Raw genomic sequence first — 27,368 nt, forward strand, 5'->3', positions numbered from 1 at the left:
TTCATCGGTCGGGTTTTCACATGAAAACTTATAAGCTTACATGAAAGGGGTATCATCAAACTCAAATCCGAGTCATGGATTCTATCAACTAATTATTATTTCACAAATATTATTCGTTATTGTCCAATCTATTAGGCATATTCTAACTCTGAATAGAGTTGTACCTTTTGATAAATCAAAACAATAAACAAATCACATTGATCATAATAATTATATCAAGATTAGGAGTATAAGCTCATTTTAATGAATTAGAGAAAATATTTTATATATATTCAGTACAAAAATATATTTTCTCTACTTGGTCCGTTCAATATACACTAAGTATACTAGCACAAGAAGTTAGAGTAAAACCACTCCCATAATCAAGACAAATTATACTATAATCTTGTGCTACAATCATCAAGATATTTTGTCCAATAATATCTTTGATTGTGAACATAGTTTATTAATTATGTGAACCGACAATTTAATCTTCTGTGCATGAGCTAAGATTTCATACACTAAATTGTACATGCAACAAATGATCCATTTAAAAAGGTACTTTATTGAATTGAATAAATTAAATAAATAATTATTTCATAAAGAATTAAACAAAATACTATGTCTAAACCGCATGGTTAACAGTATATCTCAACAATGTTACATTAGACGAATCTCATATCGAAATGGGAGAGGAAAATGAAGAGCTATGTAAGAAATGATACAAACGTTTTTGAGGCCCGAGATGACGTAGCCCCAAGAGATAAATTCCTGCTGGCCTAGATCCATTACGAATAATACGTGATATGGGCTTGGGCCTTGACATCCCCTCTACTTTTCAGCTATTCCTAAATCCCAGATTTCCTTCCACCATTTGTTCTTCCAAGATTTCGATGGCAATGGCAGGAGGGTGGTGGCAACGATGGACTGATATATCTCCACCTGACTTCGCTACAGAATTGATACCTTGTTTTTGCCATATATCTTTTGTCTGAATGTTTCTAAAGCTTGACATTGGTTTTGCAGAAAACACTTATAGACTCGTTGTCTGAATATAGAGCATTAGTTTCTGACTTTCTGTATTCGTAGGTTTGACTAATCGCTTGCTTCCAGAACTCAAGATTGACTACAAATTGGTATCTTACTTCTCTATATTGGAAAGGATTTCTGAGAGTGATCATATGTGGGGAGAGAAAATCTGAAATTTTCAGGAAAGAAAAAAGGAAAAATTATTATTTTTGATTCATTCGCGTGCTCAAGGTCAAGGAGAGTGAGAAACAATTTCTTTGCCATGTTACCATTTTGTGTTAAATTGGCACAGATTAAAATGGGTTCCAGTGTCTAATAAGAAATAGACTAACCTAAGTGTCAAATGAAAAGTATTGCTAAGTTTCCGGTAAGTGTCTATGTATTTTGGTTTACATTGTTAGCTTAAAAGCAAAGGTTATGATGCTGTGATTGGAGAAAAAGATACGAATTTAGTACACACCTATCTTATAATCAGATAAATATACATCTTTGAAATGCAAGTGTAGATTTTGATAATCTATACTTATTTCATCACCTAGATTCTATCAATAAATACAGTAAGAACATAGAAAAATAAATTTTCAATAAAACATTTAATAACCTTTTCAACAAAGGTCATTGCCTCAAGTAGAAATAGAAGGAAGAATTAGCATTCAAAAAATCGAATGGTGAAATCTTATACTTCATGCTGCTAGTTGCATTTATTTTACATTAGCTGGAAAGAAGAGATAACGAGTGTGATTGAAGGACGTTATTAGACTTCTAAAGTGATAATGCTTTGAACTTTTAGTCACATTTTAGATTTTGGTTTTAGGACTTTCATATTTTGAGACTTGAAGTTTGAAACTAGTTCCTAGCTGAACAAGGAAAAACAACATAGGTATTGTAAGAAAGTTAATTGGAAAATTGCACAAGTGAGTACAATGTATCTATTATTGAAGTTCTTTTTGAATTTTCATTATCGAAGAATATAAGCTACTCACCTAAATAATGCATGACGCATTTTAATGTTTATTATTGTGATATAGCGTGGCTAATAATATCAGTTTCTGCTTGTTCTTTCATTGCTTGACTTGCAGTTGTTTGTGCGTTCTTGCTTTTACTTGCAAATAATTTGGATAGTCCTTTATCTGATTCCAATAAAGGGATATTCCCTCATGAAAGTGTGCTCTTGGTATAAAGAAAGAAATAATATTAAAGAATAATAAAACAGAAATATTTACTTATTTAGAGCAGATGCCTGATGGAAGTAAACACCTGTTACTTTTTACTAGTTTGGGCGATTTCATATCTAAGAATTGCATTGAAAGTTTATAGAAGAGCACAAATATCCTATATTTTAAGAATTATTTTAGAAATTGATTAAAAATTGTGATGACCTAAAATGTCATCTTTAAATTTAATAAGTAATTCTGTGTTCTAAGACCCCGAAAAGCACCATTTATCATTTCTCGACTTGCGTGCGCAGTCCGTAAAATTTTTCGAAAAGTTTTCATGTGAAAAATGGATCCGGATCAGTGTTTTGAAAATTCCGGTAGCTCCGTATCGTGATTTGGGACTTGGAAGTATGCCCGAAATTTAATTTGGAGGTACCTAGCTCAAGTTATGACCATTTAGCGGAACTAGCAATTTAAAGGCTAAATATTTCAAGTTTGACCACGGGATTGACTTTTTGATATCGGAGCCGGAATCTGATTCTGGAAATTTGAACAGCTCTGTTATGTCATTTATGACTTGTGTGCCAAATTTGAAGTCATTCCAGACTCATTTAATATGTTTTGGCACGAGATTTGCAAATTAAAAGTTTAAAACTCAAAGTTCGAATCGGGGTGTGAATTGTAATTTCAGTGTTGTTTGATGTGATTTTAGACCCCGAGTCAGTCCGTATTATGTTACGGAACTTGTTGGTATATTCGAGCGGGGTCCCGAGTACCCCGAGAGTGAAACGGATTGAAATCGGAACAAGAATTGGACTTAAGCAAAAATCTGAAATTTGGGTTCTAGTATAATCGCACATGCGGAATTTTGACCGCAGGCGCGAGCTCGCAGAAGCGAGACTTCCATCGCAGATGCGGCCTTCGCAGGTGCGGCCCTTTTGCGCAGAAGCGGACGTCGCAGGTGCGATATTTTGTCCTTAGATGCGAGCCCAGGCACCGCAGATGCGAAAATGCTGGGCAGAATACTTAAAATCGGGTCTTAGCCATTTTTACTCATTTTTGAGTTTTGAGTCTCGGATTTGGGCGATTTCAAGGGAAATTTTCACGACTTTGAACTGGGTAAGTGTTCTTTATCATAAAGTGATTATATTTCACAAATCCATGTCTATATTCATCATTCATTTCGGATTTAGATGGAAGAAATTGGAATTTTTGTAAAACTTTTCAAAAATGAAAAATTTAGATTTGAAGGTCCATTTGATATCGGAATTGGACAAATTTGGTATGGTTGAACTCGTATCGGAACGGGTGTTCGGATTTCGCGAGTTTTTTCGGGATTTGAGACGTGGATCCCACTGTCGAATATTTTAATGAATTTCGAATTTTTATCCGGAAAATTTGTAAATTTATATGGAATTAATTCCTATGATTAGTATTGAATATATTGAATTGTTTGTGAATAGATTTGAAGCTTTCGGAGGCAAATTTAAAAGGAAAAGTTGTGGTTGAATAATTGATTGAAATTTGCAAAGCGAGGTAAGTGTCGGGGTTAACCTTGACTTGAGAAAATAGAACCTTTAAATTATTTGTTATGTGAATTGAATGTGAACGACGTATAGGCGAGGTGACGAGTGTCTATACGTCGTCAAATTAATTGTTTGCCTACTTACTTGAAAAATTATAAATTATTTTTAATCATAAATTAAATATTATAATAATTGTTTCTCTCTTATTCTTTGTCAAATATTAATTCTTGAATTCCCGTATTAATTGTTACATATTATTTGAATTATGTGCCTTAATTGTTATTTGACATTTAGCATATTAAATATTAAACTGCCTATTTGCTCCCTGATTTCCATAATAAATTGCTATTTGTCATTGTTTGCTTCATAATTATTGTATACTTGTTGTCTTATGATTTTATGTTAATTGTTGCATTTATTGGGGAATTTCTTCTATAAGAATTGATTGGTAAATGAATATGTTGGAGGAGCGGGTTGCATGCCGCAACATGATTGATTATAATGAATATATTGGAGGATCGGGTTGCACGCCGCAACAGACTTATTAAAAGTCAATATTGGAGGATCGGGTTGCACGCCGCAACAGACTTATTAAAAGTCAATATTGGAGGGTCGGGTTGCACGCCGCAACAGACTTGTTAAAAAGTCAATATTGGAGGATCGGGTTGCACGCCGCAACAGACTTGATTAAAATGAATATGTTGGAGGAGCGGGTTGCACGCCGCAATAAAATTGAATGTGAATATATTGTGAGAGCGGGTTGCACGCTGCAACAGATTTGGGTGAAATAATAATGGATTAGGACTGCTGAGTTGGCTTCAATTATTATAGATGAGTTACCTGATTTATTTCTATTATTTGTTATTGTTATTAATACTGTGTACATGTTAATGTAAGTGAACCGCCTTAGCCTCGTCACTACTTCGTCGAGGTTAGGCTCAGCACTTACAGTACATGGGATCGGTTGTACTGATACTACACTCCGCAATTCTTGTGCAGATTTTTGAGTTGGTCTCAGCGGCATACCATAGTTTTGCTCGGATTTCAGCTACTCGGAGGAGACTTGAGGTATAACTGCATAGCTTATGCAGTTCTGAAGTCGCTGTCTATTGTACTTTAGCTGTGTGTTTATTTTCAGACAGCTTTATATTATTCAGACCTTTATTTGTATTTATTCTAGAAGCTCGTGCACTTGTGACACCAATTCTCGGATGGTATTTAGACATCGTTATTATTATGGATTATTTTAAAATTGCTTCCGCATTTGCTTCCTTATTATTAATAGACTTAAAATTATTTTTAGAATGGATAATGTTATTCTAACGTTGGCTTGCCTAGCAAGTGAAATGTTAGGCGCCATCACGATCCGAAGGTGGGAATTTCGAGTCGTGACAAAAAGTATGGTAATTCTTTCTTAGTAGTAGGAGTGTGCTACAACTCTGGGTGGTTAATTGACATTGAAAAAGTGCTCATAATGGGCTTTTTTATTATAATGCATCCTTTGATACTAATGTATATAAAAATATTCCATAATAACTACTTATCAAATCTCGCAAGTTAGACAAAAATATTAATATTTGATAACAATATTAAATAAAGAAATAATTGACAACTATCTATTAGCATGACATTTAAACTAATCTAAACTTCTCATCCATACAACTCATAATATAAAAAGAACTCCTAATCTAGCCTTATAAAATATACATTCTACAAAAATTACAATGTAGACCCACTAGAGTAGGTTATTAAAATCACAATCAAATATAATGTGAGGATTTATAGTTCAAACCAAAAATCTAGAATGTGTGGTCTAAAATTCTATAACTCTTACACTTTGTTCCAATAACGAATGTAAATAAGAATTATTTATTTATTTATTTATTTTGGAATTTGGCTCAGATGAAATCTCTAAGGCATTTGGTGTCCAAGTCACTTGATGCAAAAATATTGTTTCAAAGGTATCAACAGGCCATAAATGATCAGTGTAGCCTAGTGCTGAAATTAACAGGGTTTGACTACCATATAGTCACTTCGCTCCAGGAGATAGAGTTTTTGGCTAAAATCGCAAATAGCGACCCAAGAATTGTCAAAAAGGTCCTCCTTCTCTCCCACTATGAAGATGTGAAAAATAAAGTTGTTAAGAAAAGATTTAAGATTTTGAATTTCTCGAAATGAAAGACGAGTGGGGTTTTCCAACTACTTGTATAATGTAATAGCAAGTCTACCTAGTAGTTTAGTAGTGATTAGAAAAGGTATGGAAGTCGGTATTAGTGTTGTTAAAATATCTATTATGTATGGAGTAAGAAAAAAGTTTGAGTTAAATTTAGTTTAAACTATTTTTTTACTTTGTTGTATATTGGCTCTTGGCAAGATATATAGCACAGCTTACAATCTCAGGAAGAAAACTTTTGACTCAATAATGTCAAACAAAAATAAAACAATTGCTAAGCTCTTGCTTAAAAATCCATTTTTTTAGCCATCTCACGGGAATAAACTAATTTCATATAAGATATATTATTTGTATATAAAATTTAATAATGTTATTTAAAATTTAATATAATGTCTAAACTCTAAATCTCTAACTATACTACATTAATTAATTATATTTAGAAATAATTTAAATTTAAACTTTTCATCTTACCCTTAATAAGATGATTAGAACTTTTCGTTTTACCATTAATGTATGTATTTTCATCTTTCTGATGAAGTTACTTTCTTTGTGCTTGCGTATTCAGCTTTTTTGATCAAGTCTCAAAATTATTATTTTTGTATTTTAGATGGAATTTCTCACTCAATGGGCCAATAAAAGGTGTGAGGTGACAATTTTAGGTGGGAAATATGAAGCTCCCAAGAGCAAACAACACACCCTAGTTAAGGTGATTGCTAGTTTTACTTTTGACTACCATGTAGTCACTTATTGGGATAAGATGAAGTATTTCACAAAAATACGTGTTGATGAGCCTAAATTTGTGAAATATGTGGTTTTTCAACCAATAATCTAGAGGATTTTGTGGTTCTTTCAAAAAATGAAGAGGATTTTGGTTGTACCGTCCTTTTCATTCCGTAGTTGTTATTTTTCATTCAGTAGTTCTCATTATTCAATATGTAGTAGTGATTAGAAAGGTCTTTCTTATCTATGAAGTCGGTATTAGTGTTAGGCTATCTATTATGTATGAAGTTAGAGTGTTGAGTTAAATTTGCCAAAATATTTAAAAGGTAGGGAAACAACTTGCCTACTTGATACCCATAATTTGCAAAATAATATGCTTTCAAATTTCAAAGGTAAGAACACGGAAACATCTCGCCGCAAAGAGTATGCCATTTGCCAAAGTAAACGCGATTGGTCTAACTTCTAAGTTCTAAACCCAATTTCAACAACAACAACATATATGTTAGTATGTTATGTGATAATAATGTAGACAGGACGAAAAGAGAATTAATAGAAGTTAGGGGGTATCTTAGCAATTATCATTAGTTGGTAGTTAGAGGTTGTTAGAATATGTTAGAAGTAGTTACAATAGTTCAGTGTTAGAGAGGGATTACAACTGCTTAAAGAAGAATACTTCCGATTGAAAAGACATTGAAGAAGAAATAATACTACTCTCTTTCTCTTTCACAATCTAAAGTTCATTCTTTGTAAATTGTTTAGGAGCTTTTCTTGCGTTTTGGCTCCTTAGATTTACAGAATTCCTACTCAATCAATTAGGCACATTCCATTTGGTATCAGAGCCTCAACATCCTTGGCCGAAAAACATGCCGGAAGCGACGAGAAATGGCGAGATGCGTCGAGAAATTGAAGAAATCAGAGAACAAGTTAAGGCGTTGGGGGAAAAATATGATGTGATTGGGGAAATTAGACAGCTAATAGTGGCGATGGCGGCGAGTCACCAAGCTATGGCACCACCAGTGGCGATCCCTCCAGCTGCAGCTCACGAGAACGATGGGGATTATCTTGATAGAGGTAACCCTAATTACAAATACTCTCGAGTAGAATTTCCTAAGTTCAATGGGAATGACTTAGAGGGGTGGATTTATCGCTGTGAACAATTGAGGAAAAGAAGGTTAGAATAGCAGCTATTAACCTATAAGGTAGGGCATTGCAATGGCATCGAGCAATGATGAAGGGCCGAGTGGGAAGGGGATTACCCAATTGGAATAACTACCTTAGGGGGTTATACCACAGATTTGGCCATACCTTACATGAGGATCCTATGGCAGAGCTAATTAGCTTGAAACAAACGGGAAATGTACAAGATTTCTTGGATTCTTTTTATGGGCTTGTTAAACCAAGTCGAGTTATCTGAGAAATACTCTATCAGTTATTTATTAAAGGGGCTAAAACCAGAAATAGAGGTGCAAGTGAGGATGTTATCTCCACGAACTTTAACAAAGGCCTACAGCTTAGCCAAGTTAGCTGAATATTCACTGAACTTGCAAAGGAATCAGAGGAATTGTAGACCCTTATTACCAACTCCAACTTCTTCTGGGAATTCAAACCCCAGAGGAAAACTACAGATTCAGTGAGCTGGGAGTAGCAGAAGTGTAGAAGGGAACAAATTCCTTGGTTCAAATGGGAAGTCTGTAGTGAGGGGATCTAGGAAGCTATTCACAGCTGTCACAACTCCTTTTTCCCGCGGGGGTAGGGGAGTTTTTCCAATTAAAGTGACATTAATCGAAATGAGATTATTTATTTATTCAGAGTCGCCACTTGGAATAATTTATGGTGTCCCAAGTCACCGGTTTATTTTAAATCCCAAATCGAGGAAATTTGACTCTATTTATGGTCCGCGAACACAGAAGACCGGGTAAGGAATTCTGTTAACCCAAGAGAAGGTATGAGGCACTCCCGAGTTTCGTGGTTTTAGCACGGTCGCTCAACTATTAATAATTGGCCTAATTATCTGATTTATTACATGTTTTAAAATCTATTGTGCATTTTATCTTTTTGACCGCTTTTAATATTTATGGAATTCGTTGGAACAAGTCGCGATGTCGCGCACTCGTTGTTTTTGTACACATTGTGAATCACGTCACGTGAAACGCACCCGCGACTTACAACATATTTATTTTTATTATTATTTGAAGTTCTGGTCGAGTCACGTGAAACGCACACTCGAATTGGGATTTATGTATCGTGACCATGCCACGGGAACCGTACCCATGACCACGATGACTTATTAATCGCGTCTAAAGCAAGTTACGATGTTCAAAATTGCTCTATCTACTTTGAGATTATTGAGGACGGCACAATACGGCAAAAGAAGTGTTGGAGTTAATGTTTGATCTATTCATATGATTAAAGAATTCTTAGTACGTTCAAATTAATTCAGAGGCTTGTGATGATTCTGGTTCTTCGATTCACGGCTGGAAATTCCATTGGAGCCCACACATTTGGGATTACACAGTAGATGACAAAACAAAATATGCCACTAAATAAACTAACTACATATTTCAACAAATTAATACTAAGGAGACTAGCTTTTTCATGCCATTATCCAACATTAAGGTGAGAACAGGTCGATGATGGGCCATATTTACTTAACATACTCAAAATGAACCTTTAACAAGTCACATGTGAGCACAAAAATGGTATCACAATAAATAAATAAAAACTGTGCAATCAACCACTCTATATGCATGACCCAAAGGAACAAACAGAACAAAATGATCCTCACTAAGCTGAATTTCATATTGAAACAAACTTATAGCACATTTAATCATAATAAACCATTAATTTCAACAAGGATGCATAGACATAACTTATTTCAATAACACTCAATCTACAATAAGCATGGTCCATGGATTTACACACAATTATAAGATCAAAGTTTAAGGAATACCTTGAAACAAATGAGTAAGTAAGAAAAAGAAAACAGTGGAGAAGTGAAGAAGTGGCAGTAATTCAGCAGGACATCAGATCCCAATCAAACAGATAGCCGTTCTATAGCTCAAATCCCTTTGTATTATATAATTTTATCTTGAATGCGATTACACTTCAAATTCGGACAAAGCACGGGTTACCACGGACCGGATCTCAGCCTCAACCACTCGATGAGATTCCCCAACACCTCGTGCTGCTGCTTCCCTCGTTTCCAGCGAGTTCGCCGGCGATGGAGGTCGAGAAGGGTGGTCTGCTGAGATTTGGACTGTTTCGGGGCTGTTTAAGGGTGATTCGATGGAGGTTTTTGAGGTGGAGTAAGGTTGAGACTTGAGCTCTAATGGAGATTTTGAAGAAAGAGCAGCTGTCGATGCTTTTGTTTTGAAGAAGAAGCAGAAGGTGCGGCTGTCTCTTTTCTTGGGTGTATGTTCGGTGGTGTTGAAATGTTGGGATTAATTGGTGGCCAAGAAAAAGAGTGTGTATGGGCATGTGTATTTTTTGAGAGAGAGAGCATGTGAGTTTGTTACAAAAGATAAGGAAGAATCTTGCCACATGGAAATGACTCATTGACTCTTGCTTTAATTAATATATATTTTTTAAGAGTGTAAAATAAAAATACTAGCTAAATATTTTAAAATCAAGAACATATAATTTTTGTGATTTTTAATTTTCTTAAATAAACCTACTAAAAATGAAGTTAAGGTTAAAATATGTAGATTAAACTTAAAATTATTTACCTACTAAAAAGTGTTAAAAAAATCACAAGTATGGTAAAAAATTAGGTGCTCACAGCTGCCCCTCTTTGCTTGGGAACATGAAGAGTTTTTAAGCAAAGACAAAAGTGAGCCGTGTGATTAAATTTTTACCAAATCTTTATTCAAAAGGGAAAATAAACAAAGGAAAAGGGTGCAACCGAGTCCTGGTTTTGGACAGCCTACATATCCCGGGTCATAAGGGAATCAGATTGCGTGTAGTTCAAGAGGAGTGATGGAATGATGGGTTGAGGAGTCGAGTGAGATTCCGTCGAGGCTCCAGTCCGTGGTCCTATTGTTACATAAAAAAAAATGAAAAAAAGACAAACTAAGCCTGTCATCTATGAGTTACAAGATTCCTATCTATAAGTCTTTTGAAGCTTGATCTTGAGTCTTGAATGGTTCTTCAGGCAGACTTTTGATTTGAACCTTGATGCTTGCTAGCTGCAGGTGCAGATTCATTCTTCTACAGCTTCTTCGGATCAAGACCGGACCTGCAGTGCTCGTGTATTTAGCCATGTCTTGAGCAGCCCATATCTTTTCATTTGTTTCTGCATTTTGAATTCACTTCTTTTTTTTCTTTTTTTCTTTTTTTTCTTTTATTCTGGATTGAGACTTCTTCTTTTGGTCATCCCGTACTGTCAGCTCGCATTCTTGAGGCGAGCTTCTGCTACTTCTAACTTGAATTGAATTCTTACATGACTTCCCTCGTTCTCCAGGTGGGCGCCTGATGACTTAAAACTCGAAATAAATTCCCTCATTCTCCAGGTGGGCGCCTGCTGACTTAAAAACTTGAAATAAATTTCCTCGTTTTCCAGGTGGGCGCCTGCTGACTTAAAAACTTGAAATAAATTCCCTCATTCTCCAGGTGGGCGCCTGATAATGACTTGAAAATTAAAACAAATTCCCTCATTCTCCAGGTGGGTGCCTGATGACTTTAAAACTTTGAAATTAATTCCCTCGTTCTCCAGGTGGGCGGCTGATGTTGACTTAAAACTTGAAATGAATTCCCTCGTTTTCCAGGTGGGCGCCTGCTGACTTAAAACTGAAATGAATTTCCTCGTTCTCCAGGTGGGCGCCTGATGACTTAAAACTGAAATGAATTCCCTCGTTCTCCAGGTGGGCGCCTAATTTTGACTTGAAATTAATTCCCTCGTTCTCCAGGTGGGCGCCTGCAACTACAACAAAACGGAAACAACAAAAGAAACTTTTTTTTGCCCCAGTTTACACTAGGAAGATTTGTGAGTTATTAGCAGAACTATAAATTACCTATGCTATTGATGAAGGATGCAATGATGAGAATAAAATTGAAGACTCGACTAGGATGTGCGTCTTCTAAAGAAATAAAAATCTGAAAAACCCAAACTAGGAAGTGCGTCTCCTAAATTTGAGATTGAGCTTGCGAAAAACAATAAACTAAGCTTGACTAAACTAAAAACTGACCCTATTCTTCAGGCGGGACCCCTGATTTCAAGAAAACTAAAGATTGATAACTTAAGAAAACTAAAAATTGACCTTTGTTTTTTTTTTTTCCAGACTTCCCCTTTTTTTTAAAAAAACTTATTATCCTAGGAGAAAATTCATCAGACTAGGTCTTTTTTTTGTTATTGGTATCTTAGGAGAAAAATTCCTCAGACTAAGATTTCTATCCTAGGAGAAAGTTCATCAGACTAGGTTTTCTATCTTAGGAGAAAGATTCATTAGACTAAGGCATTTATCCTAGGAGAAAATTCATCAGACTAGGTTTTCTATCTTAGGAGAAAGATTCATTAGACTAAGATTTTGATCCTAGGAGAAAGTTCATCAGACTAGGTCCTTTTTTATTATCTTAGGAGAAAGATTCATCAGACTAAGACGTTTATCCTAGGAGAAAGTTCATCAGACTAGGTTTTCTATCTTAGGAGAAAGATTCATCAGACTAAGACGTTTATCCTAGGAGAAAATTCATCAGACTAGGTTTTCTATCTTAGGAGAATGATTCATCAAACTAAGACTTCGATCCTAGGAGAAAGTTCATCAGACTAAGATTTTGATCCTAGGAGAAAGTTCATCAGACTAGGTCCTTTTTTGTTAACTTAGGAGAAAGATTCATCAGACTAAGACGTTTATCCTAGAAGAAAATTCATCAGACTAGGTTTTCTATCTTAGGAGAAAAATTCATCAGACTAAGATTTTTATTGGGAGAAAGTCCATCAGACTAGGACTTTTTATCCTAGGAGGAAAAAAAATGTGAAGAGCAATGGCAACATTTATGCACACTAGCGAGACAGATAAAGACAAAGATTTGAGAAACTTACCTTTGTCGGCTCTTCTCTTTTTCTTTTTTTTTCTTCTTTCTTTTCTTCTTTTTTTTTCTTTTTTTTTGGAACCCAAATTCCTTGCACTGCTTTGTTCCTGTTTCAAACAAAGAAAAATTTGTCAGTTTTAAAAGTGGTGGTCGGTTTGCGGCCTTGAGTCTTGGGTGACTTGACTTTGTGATTATCCAACTTTTGGAAGACTGACTGCATTGGTAGTTGGCTGCACTGCTGGGAGACTCTGTTGTTCCTTACAAGGGACCTTTACTTTCTGTATCAACCCTGATTGTTTCGCTCCCAATGCCATTTGTGTTTTGTGGCTCAATCAGCCTTATCTCAAAAAAGAGATTTCTTTTCTTGGATAACCTTTTCAGATATCTTGAATGGCTTTTGCTTTTGGAGCAATTTTGTCTCTCAGAGAGAATCACAACTGATAAGTGTCTTTTTCACAATGTGCCACTTCATAGTCCTTGTTCGGTACTACAGGGAATCCCTGATTAACCTTGAGGTTATCTTTGCTTGCTTTAGCCAAATAGGCTGACAAGAGTCTTTTGGGAGAAACCTTCGTATTGCACAAATCCTCAAGACATGTTGGCCGTAACAACTGAGTGTGCTGGCCAAATTTACTTTGTGCAACTGAAAAGCTGGTAGCAGATTTTGAAATCTTTTCTTGCTAGTTTTGACAAGGACTGACTCAGAGCGAATGACACAATGATGCGAAGAAACAATATTAACAAGAAATACCCCTGTCGGGAAGGAAAGGAGGAAGATTTTATTTTTTTTATTTTTTGGGGGCAGCTAACCTTTATGATCATGACATGCATTTTGGACTTAGCGGCCTGATCTTTCAAACTGATCAAATCTTTCCTTTTACCACTCCTATGACATTTGAAGTCGGGCTTGTTTGTGCCAATTCTTTGCATCAGCTTCATGACTCACTTTCGACTAGTGGTGCCCCGAGGGGTTTTCACCAACAAGTCTCTCTCATTTATTCATCTCTGCTTACCGTCGTCTTACAGTGCCCGTGAGGGTTTTCACTAGTAAGACTCTCATTTTTTCTTCTTTATTTTTCTTTTTCTTTTGCTTTCTTGTATGAGCAACTTGACAGTGTCCTATGTCGCGTGACAACCATTGCTCATTGTATGCTTCTCTTGACATTCTTGAAGGCATATCGGAAGGTCTTTATTTGGAAGGTTTTTGGATAGGGTTGGAAAGATGGGTCGGCATGGAGGCTCTAAGTAGACTCAATATGATGGGTTGTACACTTTACAACTCTTGGAATCGACTCTTTCAAAAGTGAAATAAACTCTTTGCCCCAGTTTCAGATATTGGGGATTTTTGTAATTTTTTTTTTGAATTCTTATTTGGTTGGACCGAACCGTGTAAGGCTGCCTACGTATCCCTTTTTTAAAGGAATCAGGTCTAACGTAGTTCAAACATCTGACCTAACTATATATGTTTTTCATCTTCTTTTTTCTTTGTCTTTTTTGTCTTTTTTTTCTTTTCTTTTCTCTTTTTTTTTTTCAAAACAAGTTGCCCCAATCTTTTATTTTCTGGGGGCATGGACCTTTGACTGTTCTTTCTTTTCTTTTCTTTTTCTTTTTTTTCACTTGAACTTTCTAAGAGTTGCCCTAGTTTGTACTCTTGGGACATGGACTTTTCTTTTAATTTTTTTCATTTTATTTTCTTTTTTGGACTTTTAATTTGAAACTTGATTCCAAAAGAGGGTGGTCAAAGAAAATAACACAGGCTCAAAAGGGGTAGCGAAGGATATAAAGTGTTTGGATAGCAGAAAAAGGGCCTCCAAGACTCGAGAACGCCAAACATATTATCTTTTCGCGATCATAGCATTGATGAACATGTTTATCTTCTTGGTGTGTCGCGATCAAAAGACACTTTCCATCCATTAATGTCAAACTTTCCAACAAACCCGACATTCACAATGATTTGAATGTAAAACTTACTCGAGCTTAATTCCAAAGTGTTTCGACTCTTTGTTCATCCTCAAAAATATCTTCTTCTTTTTTTCGGTTATCCGATTCAAGATTAAATCAATTTTCTAAGATCTGGCCAAAAGTTCCGCATACATGTCATGTCACTAGAACTAGCGGCGAAAGAACTAAGCATAGAATGAAATGAGGACAAACTGTATTTCATTGAATAACGGATAAGGATTTGACGATAAGACAAACAAACTGAAATCCGAGTTACGACCCTAAAATAACCCGGCTAATGAAAATAGCAACAAAACGAACAGACAAGACTCACACAGACAAAATAGAGGGATAGAAGGGTTCGATTCAATAAAACAAATAAAATCTGGATCACACCCTGGAATAACCCAGGTAATAGAAAAAACATCAAAACAAGCTACCAAGATTCCTTCCTAATGAGGAGGGAATGACTTTTCAATTGCTAAGCTTGACATTTAGCCACAAATTTGTTCATCAGAATCACCATGGCCTTCTCCAATTTCAGTCGGCAAGTTCCCGAGAGGATTCTCATACTCCATGTCACCACACATCATCCCCACAAAGTGTGCATCATCATGTGCATATAAAGGATTCTGCGTGATATTCTGGGTGTCATTATCTTGGATCACTATCAGTTTTTCCTGGATCATCCTTTCTATTTCTCTTTTCAAATCCCGACAACTTTCAACATTGTGCCCCTGGGCATTGGAATGGTATTCACACCTTTTAGAAAGGTCAAAGTTTCTTGCACGTGGGTCCACATAATTTGGAGGAATAGGTGCAATCATGTCATAATGCTTTAATTTCTCAAACACACTTGCATAGGACTCTCCTATTGGTGTAAAATTATCTTTCAACCTTTGTTCCCCTCTATACCCCTGGCTTCGTTGTGGGTTATAGGGCATTTGAAAATTTTGTGGAGACTGGTGGAGATTTTGCGGTGCTGGTGCTTGCTTTCTGGGGTGTCTTGGTGGCTGGACAACATACTGAAATGGAGCAATAGAGTATTGTGGGTTCTGAGGTGGATAGTAGTGCTCAGGGGAATCATCGAAAACCTGATGAGGCTGCTCATACCTTCGAGATGTTCTCCTAGGACCTCTTCTCGACCTTATTGTCATCATGGTTTCTTCATCCTTCTCATTCGTGTCACTAAAATTATCAGATTCAATCTTTACAGCCTGAGTTGCAGCTTTGAGAACTGCTTGACTTATAATTTTGCCTGTCTTAAGGCCATTCTCAACCATTTCCCCAATTTTGATTGCTTCCAAGAAGGATTTGCCAACTGCGGACATCATGTTTTGAAAATAATCTGGCTCTTGAGCCTGAAGGAAGACAGTGATTAGCTCGTGGTCATCCATGGGTGGCTTAACTCTAGCTGCTTGCTCTCTCCATTTAATGGCATATTCCCTGAAGCTTTCAGTCGATTTCTTCTTCAAGTTAGAAAGGGAATTGCGGTCTGGGGCGATGTCGATATTGTACTGGAATTGTCTGACGAAGGCCCGGGCCATGTCATCCCAGACATGCCAGTGAGAGGTGTCTTGATCAATAAACCATTCAGAGGCCACCCCTGTCAAGCTTTCCCCAAAATAAGCCATTAGCAATTCTTCATTTCTTCCCGCACCTCTTAGCTGATTGCAATACCTTCTCAAGTGAGCTTTGGGGTCGCCGTGTCCATCATACTTTTCAAATTTGGGGATCTGAAACCAAGTGGAAAACGAACATCGGGGAACATACATAGATCCTTGAAGGCAACACTCTTTTTACCTGCCAACCCTTGCATATTTTTCAACTGATGTTCTAAGCTTTTCATTCTTTGGGTCATTTCTTCCTGTGCCATCTTACGGGCAGGATTCTCAATCTTTGCAGGAAGATCGAATAGGTAAGAGTGGTACTCAGGAGAATGGTATTGTTCTTGTTGGGTAGCAAATTGTGACTCGTGAGTTTTCTTTTGCACCACCGTCGGTTGTGGGATGGTGAAGACGGGTATAACAGTAGTGGTTGTCTGATTGGTTGTCAATGGCACACTTTGGGAGCGCGCAACAGAAGTTCCAGTTGTAGTCATACAGTTGGGATAAAGACTGAACCCAGGTGGATAGGATTGATCGGGCAATGAGACCGGAATGATAGTAGTCGAAATGGATGTGAACTCTGGTAAACCATGAATACAAAAAGGCGGTCCTTGGCCATTGGCCCATGCTTGACACATTTCAGTCATTTGCTGCTTTAGTACTCTATTTTCCTCAACCACAGTAGACTCCTATAGAACCCTCTGACCCTGAGTCTCTTGAGCACTTGTAACAGCTTCGATGCCAGTTGTCAATGGCATTTTTCCCTTGAATATTGTGTTGCCAACTTACCACAAACCGACCACCTCAAACTTTTTCTATGATTCAAAACAAGAGACACGTTAGAATGGACTCAGTCGGTCCTTATTATCATCATCATTTTTATTTTATTTTTTCATTTATTTATTTTTTTGGTCGATCGAACCTGATGTGGGTTGCCTACGTATCATGTGGGAACATGAATCAGATCGTGCGTAGTTCGGGAGGATCAGAAATAAGGTAAATAAACTAACTCTTTTTGGATTTTGATTTTTTCTTTTTAATTTCCGAAAGAAAGACTTATAAAGAAGAAAGAAAATATTTTTGGAATTTGATTATTGTTTCTAATTTTTTCCGATAGAAGGACTTCTATATAAGAAAGAAAAATATTTTTTGGCTTTTGATGTTTTTTTTTTTTTTTGGATTTTTTGGGAGAAAGACTTTAAAAAAAAAAGGTAGAAAATATTTTTTTTGGATTTTAATTTCATTTGTTTTCTTTTTCTAATGAAAGATTCCTACAAATAAAATATTTTTTTTTGGTTTAAAATTATTTTTTAATCTTTTATTTGTTTGGGATTTTCTTAAAAAAAAGACTCCTAAAAGAAGGAATTAAAGGAAATATTTTTGGATTTTTAAAAATGGGGTCTCAAAGAAAGACTTTCTAAAGAAGGAAATAAAGGAAAATATTTTTAGATTTTTGAAAATTGGGGGCCGGAACCGATGAGGTTTGCCTACGTATCTCACATCCGGTGAGAATCAGACCCGCGTAGTTCTGTGAGTTTTGACTCGTGAAAAAATAGGACTTATATTTTCAAAGACTCATCCTTTTCTTTTCTCTTTTTTTTTTTTTAAAAAAAATTCGGCAGAGTTTCAAGATATTTTGAACACTGGTATTTTCCGGATGTTTCTCTATCCTACCTCACTTCTTGATTTTGCTTGATTTTCTTTCCCTATTCTAAAAGCCGGTCAACATACAAGCCGAAACCGATAAATGCACAAGTAGCATGTAGAAATGCATCAGAATGGTCTTTTAAATTGGGTACACCTGTCCTAGACAGACCCAACCCCTGTGTTGAGTCTCCAAAGTCAAATGCACGTGATGCAGACAAACGTACCTACTAGGGATCCGGCATGAGGCTATGTTATTCTAGGTTTAAAACCCTGGGTGTATGGTTCTAGACCTGGCTTACCCGAGCGGACAACTCGAGCCGAGGGGGGCAACGTACCGGTAACCAAAAGGCCATCCGGCTTTGTAACTGATCCGATCCTCGTTCTAAATTAGGATATGATACTAACAGAAAAGAAGTCATGCCAGCGTGCACTTCCCAGAAGATTTAGAAGACTCAGAGAGAGAAAAGGTTTCGTAGCAGTTTATATACAATTCACACAATATCAAAGCGGTAAAAAAAAAAAGCGGCATTTAGCACATTAGGCTCAAACACGTAAAAATCAGACAATCGTTAAAGCCAATCATAACAGCTATTCTAAGCTCGAATTCTGAACCCTGAACCAGAGATTCTGGGTTCGGTCCCCAGCAGAGTCGCCAGAGCTGTCACAACTCCTTTTTCCCGCGGGGGTAGGGGAGTTTTTCCAATTAAAGTGACATTAATCGAAATGAGATTATTTATTTATTCAGAGTCGCCACTTGGAATAATTTATGGTGTCCCAAGTCACCGGTTTATTTTAAATCCCAAATCGAGGAAATTTGACTCTATTTATGGTCCGCGAACACAGAAGACCGGGTAAGGAATTCTGTTAACCCAAGAGAAGGTATGAGGCACTCCCGAGTTCCGTGGTTTTAGCACGGTCGCTCAACTATTAATAATTGGCCTAATTATCTGATTTATTACATGTTTTAAAATCTATTGTGCATTTTATCTTTTTGACCGCTTTTAATATTTATGGAATTCGTTGGAACAAGTCGCGATGTCGTGCACTCGTTGTTTTTGTACACATTGTGAATCACGTCACGTGAAACGCACCCGCGACTTACAACATATTTATTTTTATTATTATTTGAAGTTCTGGTCGAGTCACGTGAAACGCACACTCGAATTGGGATTTATGTATCGTGACCATGCCACGGGAACCGTACCCATGACCACGATGACTTATTAATCGCGTCTAAAGCAAGTTACGATGTTCAAAATTGCTCTATCTACTTTGAGATTATTGAGGACGGCACAATACGGCAAAAGAAGTGTTGGAGTTAATGTTTGATCTATTCATATGATTAAAGAATTCTTAGTACGTTCAAATTAATTCAGAGGCTTGTGATGATTCTGGTTCTTCGATTCACGGCTGGAAATTCCATTGGAGCCCACACATTTGGGATTACACAGTAGATGACAAAACAAAATATGCCACTAAATAAACTAACTACATATTTCAACAAATTAATACTAAGGAGACTAGCTTTTTCATGCCATTATCCAACATTAAGGTGAGAACAGGTCGATGATGGGCCATATTTACTTAACATACTCAAAATGAACCTTTAACAAGTCACATGTGAGCACAAAAATGGTATCACAATAAATAAATAAAAACTGTGCAATCAACCACTCTATATGCATGACCCAAAGGAACAAACAGAACAAAATGATCCTCACTAAGCTGAATTTCATATTGAAACAAACTTATAGCACATTTAATCATAATAAACCATTAATTTCAACAAGGATGCATAGACATAACTTATTTCAATAACACTCAATCTACAATAAGCATGGTCCATGGATTTACACACAATTATAAGATCAAAGTTTAAGGAATACCTTGAAACAAATGAGTAAGTAAGAAAAAGAAAACAGTGGAGAAGTGAAGAAGTGGCAGTAATTCAGCAGGACATCAGATCCCAATCAAACAGATAGCCGTTCTATAGCTCAAATCCCTTTGTATTATATAATTTTATCTTGAATGCGATTACACTTCAAATTCGGACAAAGCACGGGTTACCACGGACCGGATCTCAGCCTCAACCACTCGATGAGATTCCCCAACACCTCGTGCTGCTGCTTCCCTCGTTTCCAGCGAGTTCGCCGGCGATGGAGGTCGAGAAGGGTGGTCTGCTGAGATTTGGACTGTTTCGGGGCTGTTTAAGGGTGATTCGATGGAGGTTTTTGAGGTGGAGTAAGGTTGAGACTTGAGCTCTAATGGAGATTTTGAAGAAAGAGCAGCTGTCGATGCTTTTGTTTTGAAGAAGAAGCAGAAGGTGCGGCTGTCTCTTTTCTTGGGTGTATGTTCGGTGGTGTTGAAATGTTGGGATTAATTGGTGGCCAAGAAAAAGAGTGTGTATGGGCATGTGTATTTTTTGAGAGAGAGAGCATGTGAGTTTGTTACAAAAGATAAGGAAGAATCTTGCCACATGGAAATGACTCATTGACTCTTGCTTTAATTAATATATATTTTTTTAAGAGTGTAAAATAAAAATACTAGCTAAATATTTTAAAATCAAGAACATATAATTTTTGTGATTTTTAATTTTCTTAAATAAACCTACTAAAAATGAAGTTAAGGTTAAAATATGTAGATTAAACTTAAAATTATTTACCTACTAAAAAGTGTTAAAAAAATCACAAGTATGGTAAAAAATTAGGTGCTCACAACAGCTGAAATGGATGAAAGGAGAGCCGAGGGGTTGTGTTTTTGGTGCGATGAGAAGTTTGTCCCTGGTCATAATTGCAAGGGAAGGAAGAAAATGTACCTTCTAGAAATAGGAAAGGAGGAGGAAGATTGAGATGTTGCTGAAAATTTTAGTGAGGAGGAGAATAAAGAGGAATCAGCTCTAAGTCCTCAGATGTCTGTTCATGCACTCGATGGAACAGTGGATTACAGAACAATGAGGGTAAAAAGGTGGTGTAAAAGGGAAGATGGTACATGTTTTGATAGACACAGGGTCCACCCGTAACTTCATGGACCTGGATGTAGCTAAGAGATTGGGGTGCAAGCTGGAGACTATTCCTCCATTTTCTGTGGCAGTTGCCAATGGCAGCAAGATTCACAGTAGGTACATGAGCAAGGGAATTACATGGAAGATGCAATGAGTGGAATTCAAAGCTGACATGCTAGTCATGCCTCTAGGAGGGGCAGATGTTGTTTTGGGAATACAATGGTTAGTCACTCTAGGGGATATAAAATGGAACTTCAGGCAGTTGAAGATGGAGTTCCAGATTGGGGGCAAAAAGGTGTCACTCAGAGGTACCCATCCAGGTGCTCCTAAGTTGTTAGACAATCACAAGATGCAAAGGTTACTACACAAATCAAGGGTGAACTTGCTACTCTGAATTCTCAACAAGTGCAGGGTTTTGATGACTTGCAGAAGTTACTGAGCAAACACACTGGTCTCTTTGAAGTACCTAGAGCTTTACCTCTTCACAGAAGTCATGATCACAGGATTATACTCAAAGAAGGAACCTCACCTATCAATGTCATACCTTACAGATATGTTGCTAATGTAACGACCCGGCCGGTCGTTTCGAGAGTTATAACCCCATTTTTCCATTACTACTTCTTTTTGTGTTACTCAGCTATATTATGTTATATCGGGTTAGTTGATTCGAGTCCGGAAGGAACTCGGAGTGAAATGAGACACTTAGTCTCATAATTAAAAATTTTAAGTTAGAAAAGTGGACCGGATATGGACCTACATGTAAACGACCTCGGATTTGAATTTTGATGATTCCAATAGCTCCATATGGTGATTTTGGGCTTAGGAGCATGTCCGAAATATTATTTGAAAGTACGTAGAAGAATTAGGCTTGAAATGCCGAAAGTTTTATTTGTTTGAGAAGTTTGACCGGGGGGTTGACTTTTTGATATTGGGGTCGGAATCCGATTCTGAAAATTGAAATACCTATGTTATGTCATTTAGGACTTGTGTGCAAAATTTGAGGTCAATCGGACGTGATTTGATAGGTTCCGGAGTTATTTGTAGAAATTAGAAATTTCAAAGTTCATTAGGCTTGAATTGGGGCGTAATTCATGGTTTTAGCGTTGTTTGAGGTGATTTGAGGATTCGACTAAGTTCGTATGATATTTTAGGACTTGTTGGTATATTTGGTGGAGGTCCCGAGGGCCTCGGGTGAGTTTCGGATGGTTAACGGATAAAAAATTGAACTACAACAGCTGCTGCAATTTCCTTCTGTTGGAAATTCTTCTACCAGATTCGAGCCCAAAAATCGAGCCCAGATCGAGCCCAGGGTCGAGTGACACGATCAAAGTCATGATCGAGCCCAGAGTCGAGGGCCACGGTCGAAGGCCAGATCGAAGACTTGATCGAAGGCCTAGGATCGAGAACCAGGATCGAGGGCCAGGATCGAGGACCAGGATCGAGGACCTCGATCGAAGGCCAGGATCGAGGACCAAGATCGAGGCAGAACCGAGGTTGTCTGGGCAGAATTATAAAAACAGGGACTTTGTCAACTTGCGCGTACCGCTTCTCTCAATGTCAAGTGAGAAAGAATTGATACAAGAATTTCATCCGGCAACTGAGAAAGCCTATCCTCCATTACTATATCTATATGGCTGGAGTAGCAATTATTATTATTTTGCTCATACTTTGACAACAACGGCAACAGACAAAACGTCTCCTCCATTACTACATTTCTAGAGTCGCAAATAGTATTATTTTGTTGATACTGTAATAATTTCGTGAATACATCCCAGTACAATTTGATGTGAGACTGCAATAAATGAAGCCAAAGCAAAATAAAACAGTTTAAGCCAAAAGTTGATTGCTTTAAAATCGAAAGCAAAAAAAGAATCCGAGCCTTCATTATAATAATTAACTAGGTCAAAAGAAACACAGAAAACAAACTGTTTTATGATATATATATATAGGGAAATCAACGAATAAAGAGACAGAAAGAGAGTTTACCTTTGTTATATTTGGGTGGATGTTACATATATATCCTCTACTACAGGAGGGAACTGCATCCCTTCTTCTAATCGGCTTAAAAGGAAAGAGCTTTCGTTCAATAAACGAATAAGCCACAGAAACTAAATCCATTCTTCAACGAAACAGTCCAATTTTCCTGTTACATAACATGTGTTCAACTTATAGAGCTTCTCCGAAACCAAGTTCGACTAGTCTATGGTTTCAAAATCTACCCAATTTGTTTCGAATTTGGTTTTATACGCTGGAAATAATTAAGCCCAATTCCTTTTGGATAAATATTTGGACAACTCGAGCACACGTAACAAAAGGTAAAAATTTGGTTTTAGACGCTTGCCAATTGGTTTTGGATTGAATTTTCAAGAATTATGATTTTCGTTTCTTTTTTTTTTTTTGCTTTTAGGTATCTACGTTTCTTATGGTCCCCAAAGTCAAAGACCTATGTTATATCATATATGTACCAGCTTTTATTTTATTTTTGTTTATATAACCTTATAGTTTAATGGCCGTGTCTACTTGATTAAATATCTTATTTAATCGTAATTCGTTAATCACTTCTCTTTTAACAAAAATGAAGCTAAAAATACCCCAACTAGCTAGTGGCTTATAGGTGTTTGAGATTGAGAAAGCATGCATTTTGTCAAGAAATATTGTTTTAAAAAGCTAAAATATTTACCCTTATGTCATATAGGTGTCTGAAATATTGTTTCAACATTATTGCTTTGGTTTAACTATACTTATATTGATAAATAAAAACTTTATTTTTCTTAGTTTTATGGTTCATATGTTAATGAAATACAATTAATTAATTAAAGTATTTCATAATATATATGTTAAATTATTTCTTTATACTGCATTTTTGTAATTTGACACTTAAAAAACAGTTTATTAAGAAAATGATCAAATAACTGTTGGAAAAAAAAGAAGCTTAAATCAATTGACGTGGCTGCTATTATGAGTATACTAGTGAATGTTTTCGCGCTCTACGCGACTATAAATGATGTTAGTAATTTATTTTCTTAAAATTGTATACTTTGTTGAGATTGAGAATTTGTTTTTGTCACGTACATAGCATATACATACAAAAGCTAATTTGATAAATTGATGAAATCATAAATATAAATATTTTTATTAGATTTTGATTTTCTTTCTTCCATTAAATAGTAAAACTTTTGTTTTTCTAAAATTTTCTCTCAAATATAATAAAACATGAAATGAAAAGTACATAAACCAAAATAGAAAGAGGAAAAGAGAAACAAATATCAATGCAAGTTACAATATGGTCAGATACTTCTTTTCATATTCTTTTTAATTTTTCCATTGTTTTATTTTTTTCGATTATATTCCTTAATCTCCTCTTCGATTCTGGAAGGCCAATAAAAATAAGGTGAAAATACTAAAATATATTAAAATCATAATCGAAAATAATGATAAATTTTCTGTAAGTAATTTTTTTATCTTAATAATCTCTGAAACAATGGATCTCAGCATGTAAATGCCTTTATCGTTGAGCTTCTTCCTGCAACACTGTTATTTGTGGAATTAAGCCTGTTTTTTAATCAACTATGCATTAGGGAGAAACATATGTTTACATATATAGGTAACACATCTTCTAACCTTAAGGCAGTAGAACAATGGTCTTGCTATACCATATTGACACTTATTTCTATTATATAGAAAAGCCATGATTGGTCGACCAAGGATAGAATTGTCATTTTATTTTTCATACACTACCACATAATTCTACAACATTTTTAGGTAACACTTTTTGTGCCACAAGTGTTTGATGAATTTATTGAAAGAAATTACTTCTACATTGAACTTCTAGATTCTCCCTTTTTGAAGCTTGAGTTTTGATAGATCATGGCTATACAGTTTGTGCGTTTAAAAGCAATGTAATCTGTTTGGCAGACAACTTTCTATCCTTATGGTCTCTCCATCTCGAGGAGTTAATCACTTGCAATATACATCGCGTCTTCTTTCACCGGAAAAGGACAATCCAGAAGAACTTTATATCTCTGCCACAAAATCCAGTCATATCTCAAAAAATTGAATATAGCCTATTAGTCTATCTTTCTTTCCTTTTTGTTATAATGGTGGTGATAACAACTTCTCATTTCTCCCGTTTTTCTCTATTTATTTAGATGAAACGACAAAGATAATGTATTTTTCACGTGTTGTGGGAAGACTTTACATTGATTAATAATTATAGAAAGATCACCTACCGCATTGCTTTGTCGTCATTTGGTATTTTCAAATTTAATAACTACCGAAGCAGAACAAAAATTAGAAAATTATTAATTTTGTGTTAAACTTAAAACACATAACCTCTCCAATTATCATAATTCATCTAACTTATTATATAAATGAGTATGATTGCAATCGCTTACTATCATTTCTCCTTTATCTATCTTCTTTTCAATTTCTTACTTTGCAGAGAATGTTCAAGTTTTGTTCTCACTTTGAATTTATCTTATTGAAACAGGTTTGTACTCAAAAGATAGAAATATATTTACCTGCCATGGTCATGGAAGACTTAATGCTCCTCCTCCATCACTCTCAGAAAGGTTATGAATTATCTATATTGGTACACTTTCTTCTCCACGTATTATGTTTATCTTTATGACGGTAATTCTAAATCTCTGCACATTGTTTGTTTGGCGTGCTTGCTTTTGTGCTTTAATTTAAAGTGAAACTCTTTCTAAATAAAGAAGTATGACATTCTTTTTGGAACTGATTAAAAAGAAATATAACACATAAATTGGGACGGAGAAATTATGTTTTATTTGTGAATTACAACACAATTACTCTATACCACACTGCACTATTTTCATGAGATACTTTTGTTCTATGAGTTTATGCACTAAGATTGAGTACAAACAGAGAAAGGATGGTTTAGCATGATTAATGTGGAGTTATTTAATAACTGTTATATGGTATAACTTGTTATTTTCTTTGTTCATAAAACACATCTTGATGCCAAGGACAAACCAAAAAATTGAGAAAGAAAAATTTATTACCTGGACTGAGTCCGTTTCAAACATCTTGTGCTCTTGCGTACACTACTAAAAAAAGTGTAATTCCGTCCGCTATTTCCGACCGAAATCAGTCGGAAATTAATAATTTCCGACCGAATTCCGACCGATTTTAATTGGTCGGAAAAACAATGGTCGCAAACGTGTACCGACCGAAATCGGTCGAAAATTTCCGACCGAATTCGGTCGAAAATATCAAAGCGTTGACTGACTGTCAAACTTTAGTTTCCGACCGAAATCGGTCGGAAATAATTAAATATATATTTTTTTAATTTTCAAATTTCCGACCGAAATCGGTCGGAAACTATTATTATTATTATTATTTTTCATTTTCATTTTCCGACAGAATTCGGTCGGAAATTTAAAATAATAATAATTTTATTTAATTAAATAATTAGTTGTAAATTATAATAAATTGTTAATTTATTTATAAAAATAAATATAAATTCATAATTTTCGACCGAATTCGGTCGGAAATTTCAATAAACTGGAGAATTTATTTGCAATTTCCGACCGAATTCGGTCGGAAATCTGGGTAAAAACTGGGCAAAAATGCCTATTTTTGAGCTACACCACCTGCCAATTACAACCAATATCCATCCTATAATGGCAGCATTACATTGTTGCCATTCAACCATAATTAATCAACAATAATTAATATACTAACAACAACAACAATAATTAACTAACAAAAACTATTAACTACACTAACAACCATTATCTAACAACAACAACAACAACAACTAATTACAACCACAACAACTAATAACAACCACAACAAGAACTACTAAAATGTTCAATAACAAAATAAAAATATAATCATCATTCAAAACTAGTCTCAACTAAATATTGACAAGTTCAATACTTTGTTTAGCAATACACACCATTCAATGAGTTTTTTATCTAGCATCATCTCCATCTTCATTCCTAGAACCTGCAACATAGCAATTATATTAAATAAACAAGAGTAGCTATTCCCTTCCCTTAGTGGATGACTAACGGCCTCTAACTGTTCATAAAAATATTTTACCTCTTCGTTAGGAGGTTGTTCAACACTTTCATGGGTTTCAAAATCGAAGTGCATCCCAAAAGCATCCGCAACCATTTCATGGTATCTAGGATGTTGAACGTTATTCTCCACCGACCTACTACTTTCACCAACAACTACATTATGAAATACACCATCACTACCATCAATCTCTCCATGACTAGTCCACACAAAATAATTATCCATAAATCTTTTTTTATAAAGATGAGCCTTAACATCCTCCGATCCAAAAAATTGCAAACACTTGCACTTCACACAAGGACACCTAATCAACCTTCCAATCCGAAACGGTTCAAGTGACATTGCATGCGTAATAAATTCCTTAACCCCTTCTATAAATTACTTCCTTAAAAACCGATGATTAGGATAATTCCTATTATACATCCAACTACGATATTCCATCTACATAAAGAACGAATAAATTATATTAATCATAGTTCAAATTAATTTATAGAATTAAGTTACATAATAAAC

The sequence above is a fragment of the Nicotiana tomentosiformis genome, chromosome 12, assembly GCF_000390325.3.
Source record: "Nicotiana tomentosiformis chromosome 12, ASM39032v3, whole genome shotgun sequence".
NCBI lineage: Eukaryota > Viridiplantae > Streptophyta > Magnoliopsida > Solanales > Solanaceae > Nicotiana > Nicotiana tomentosiformis.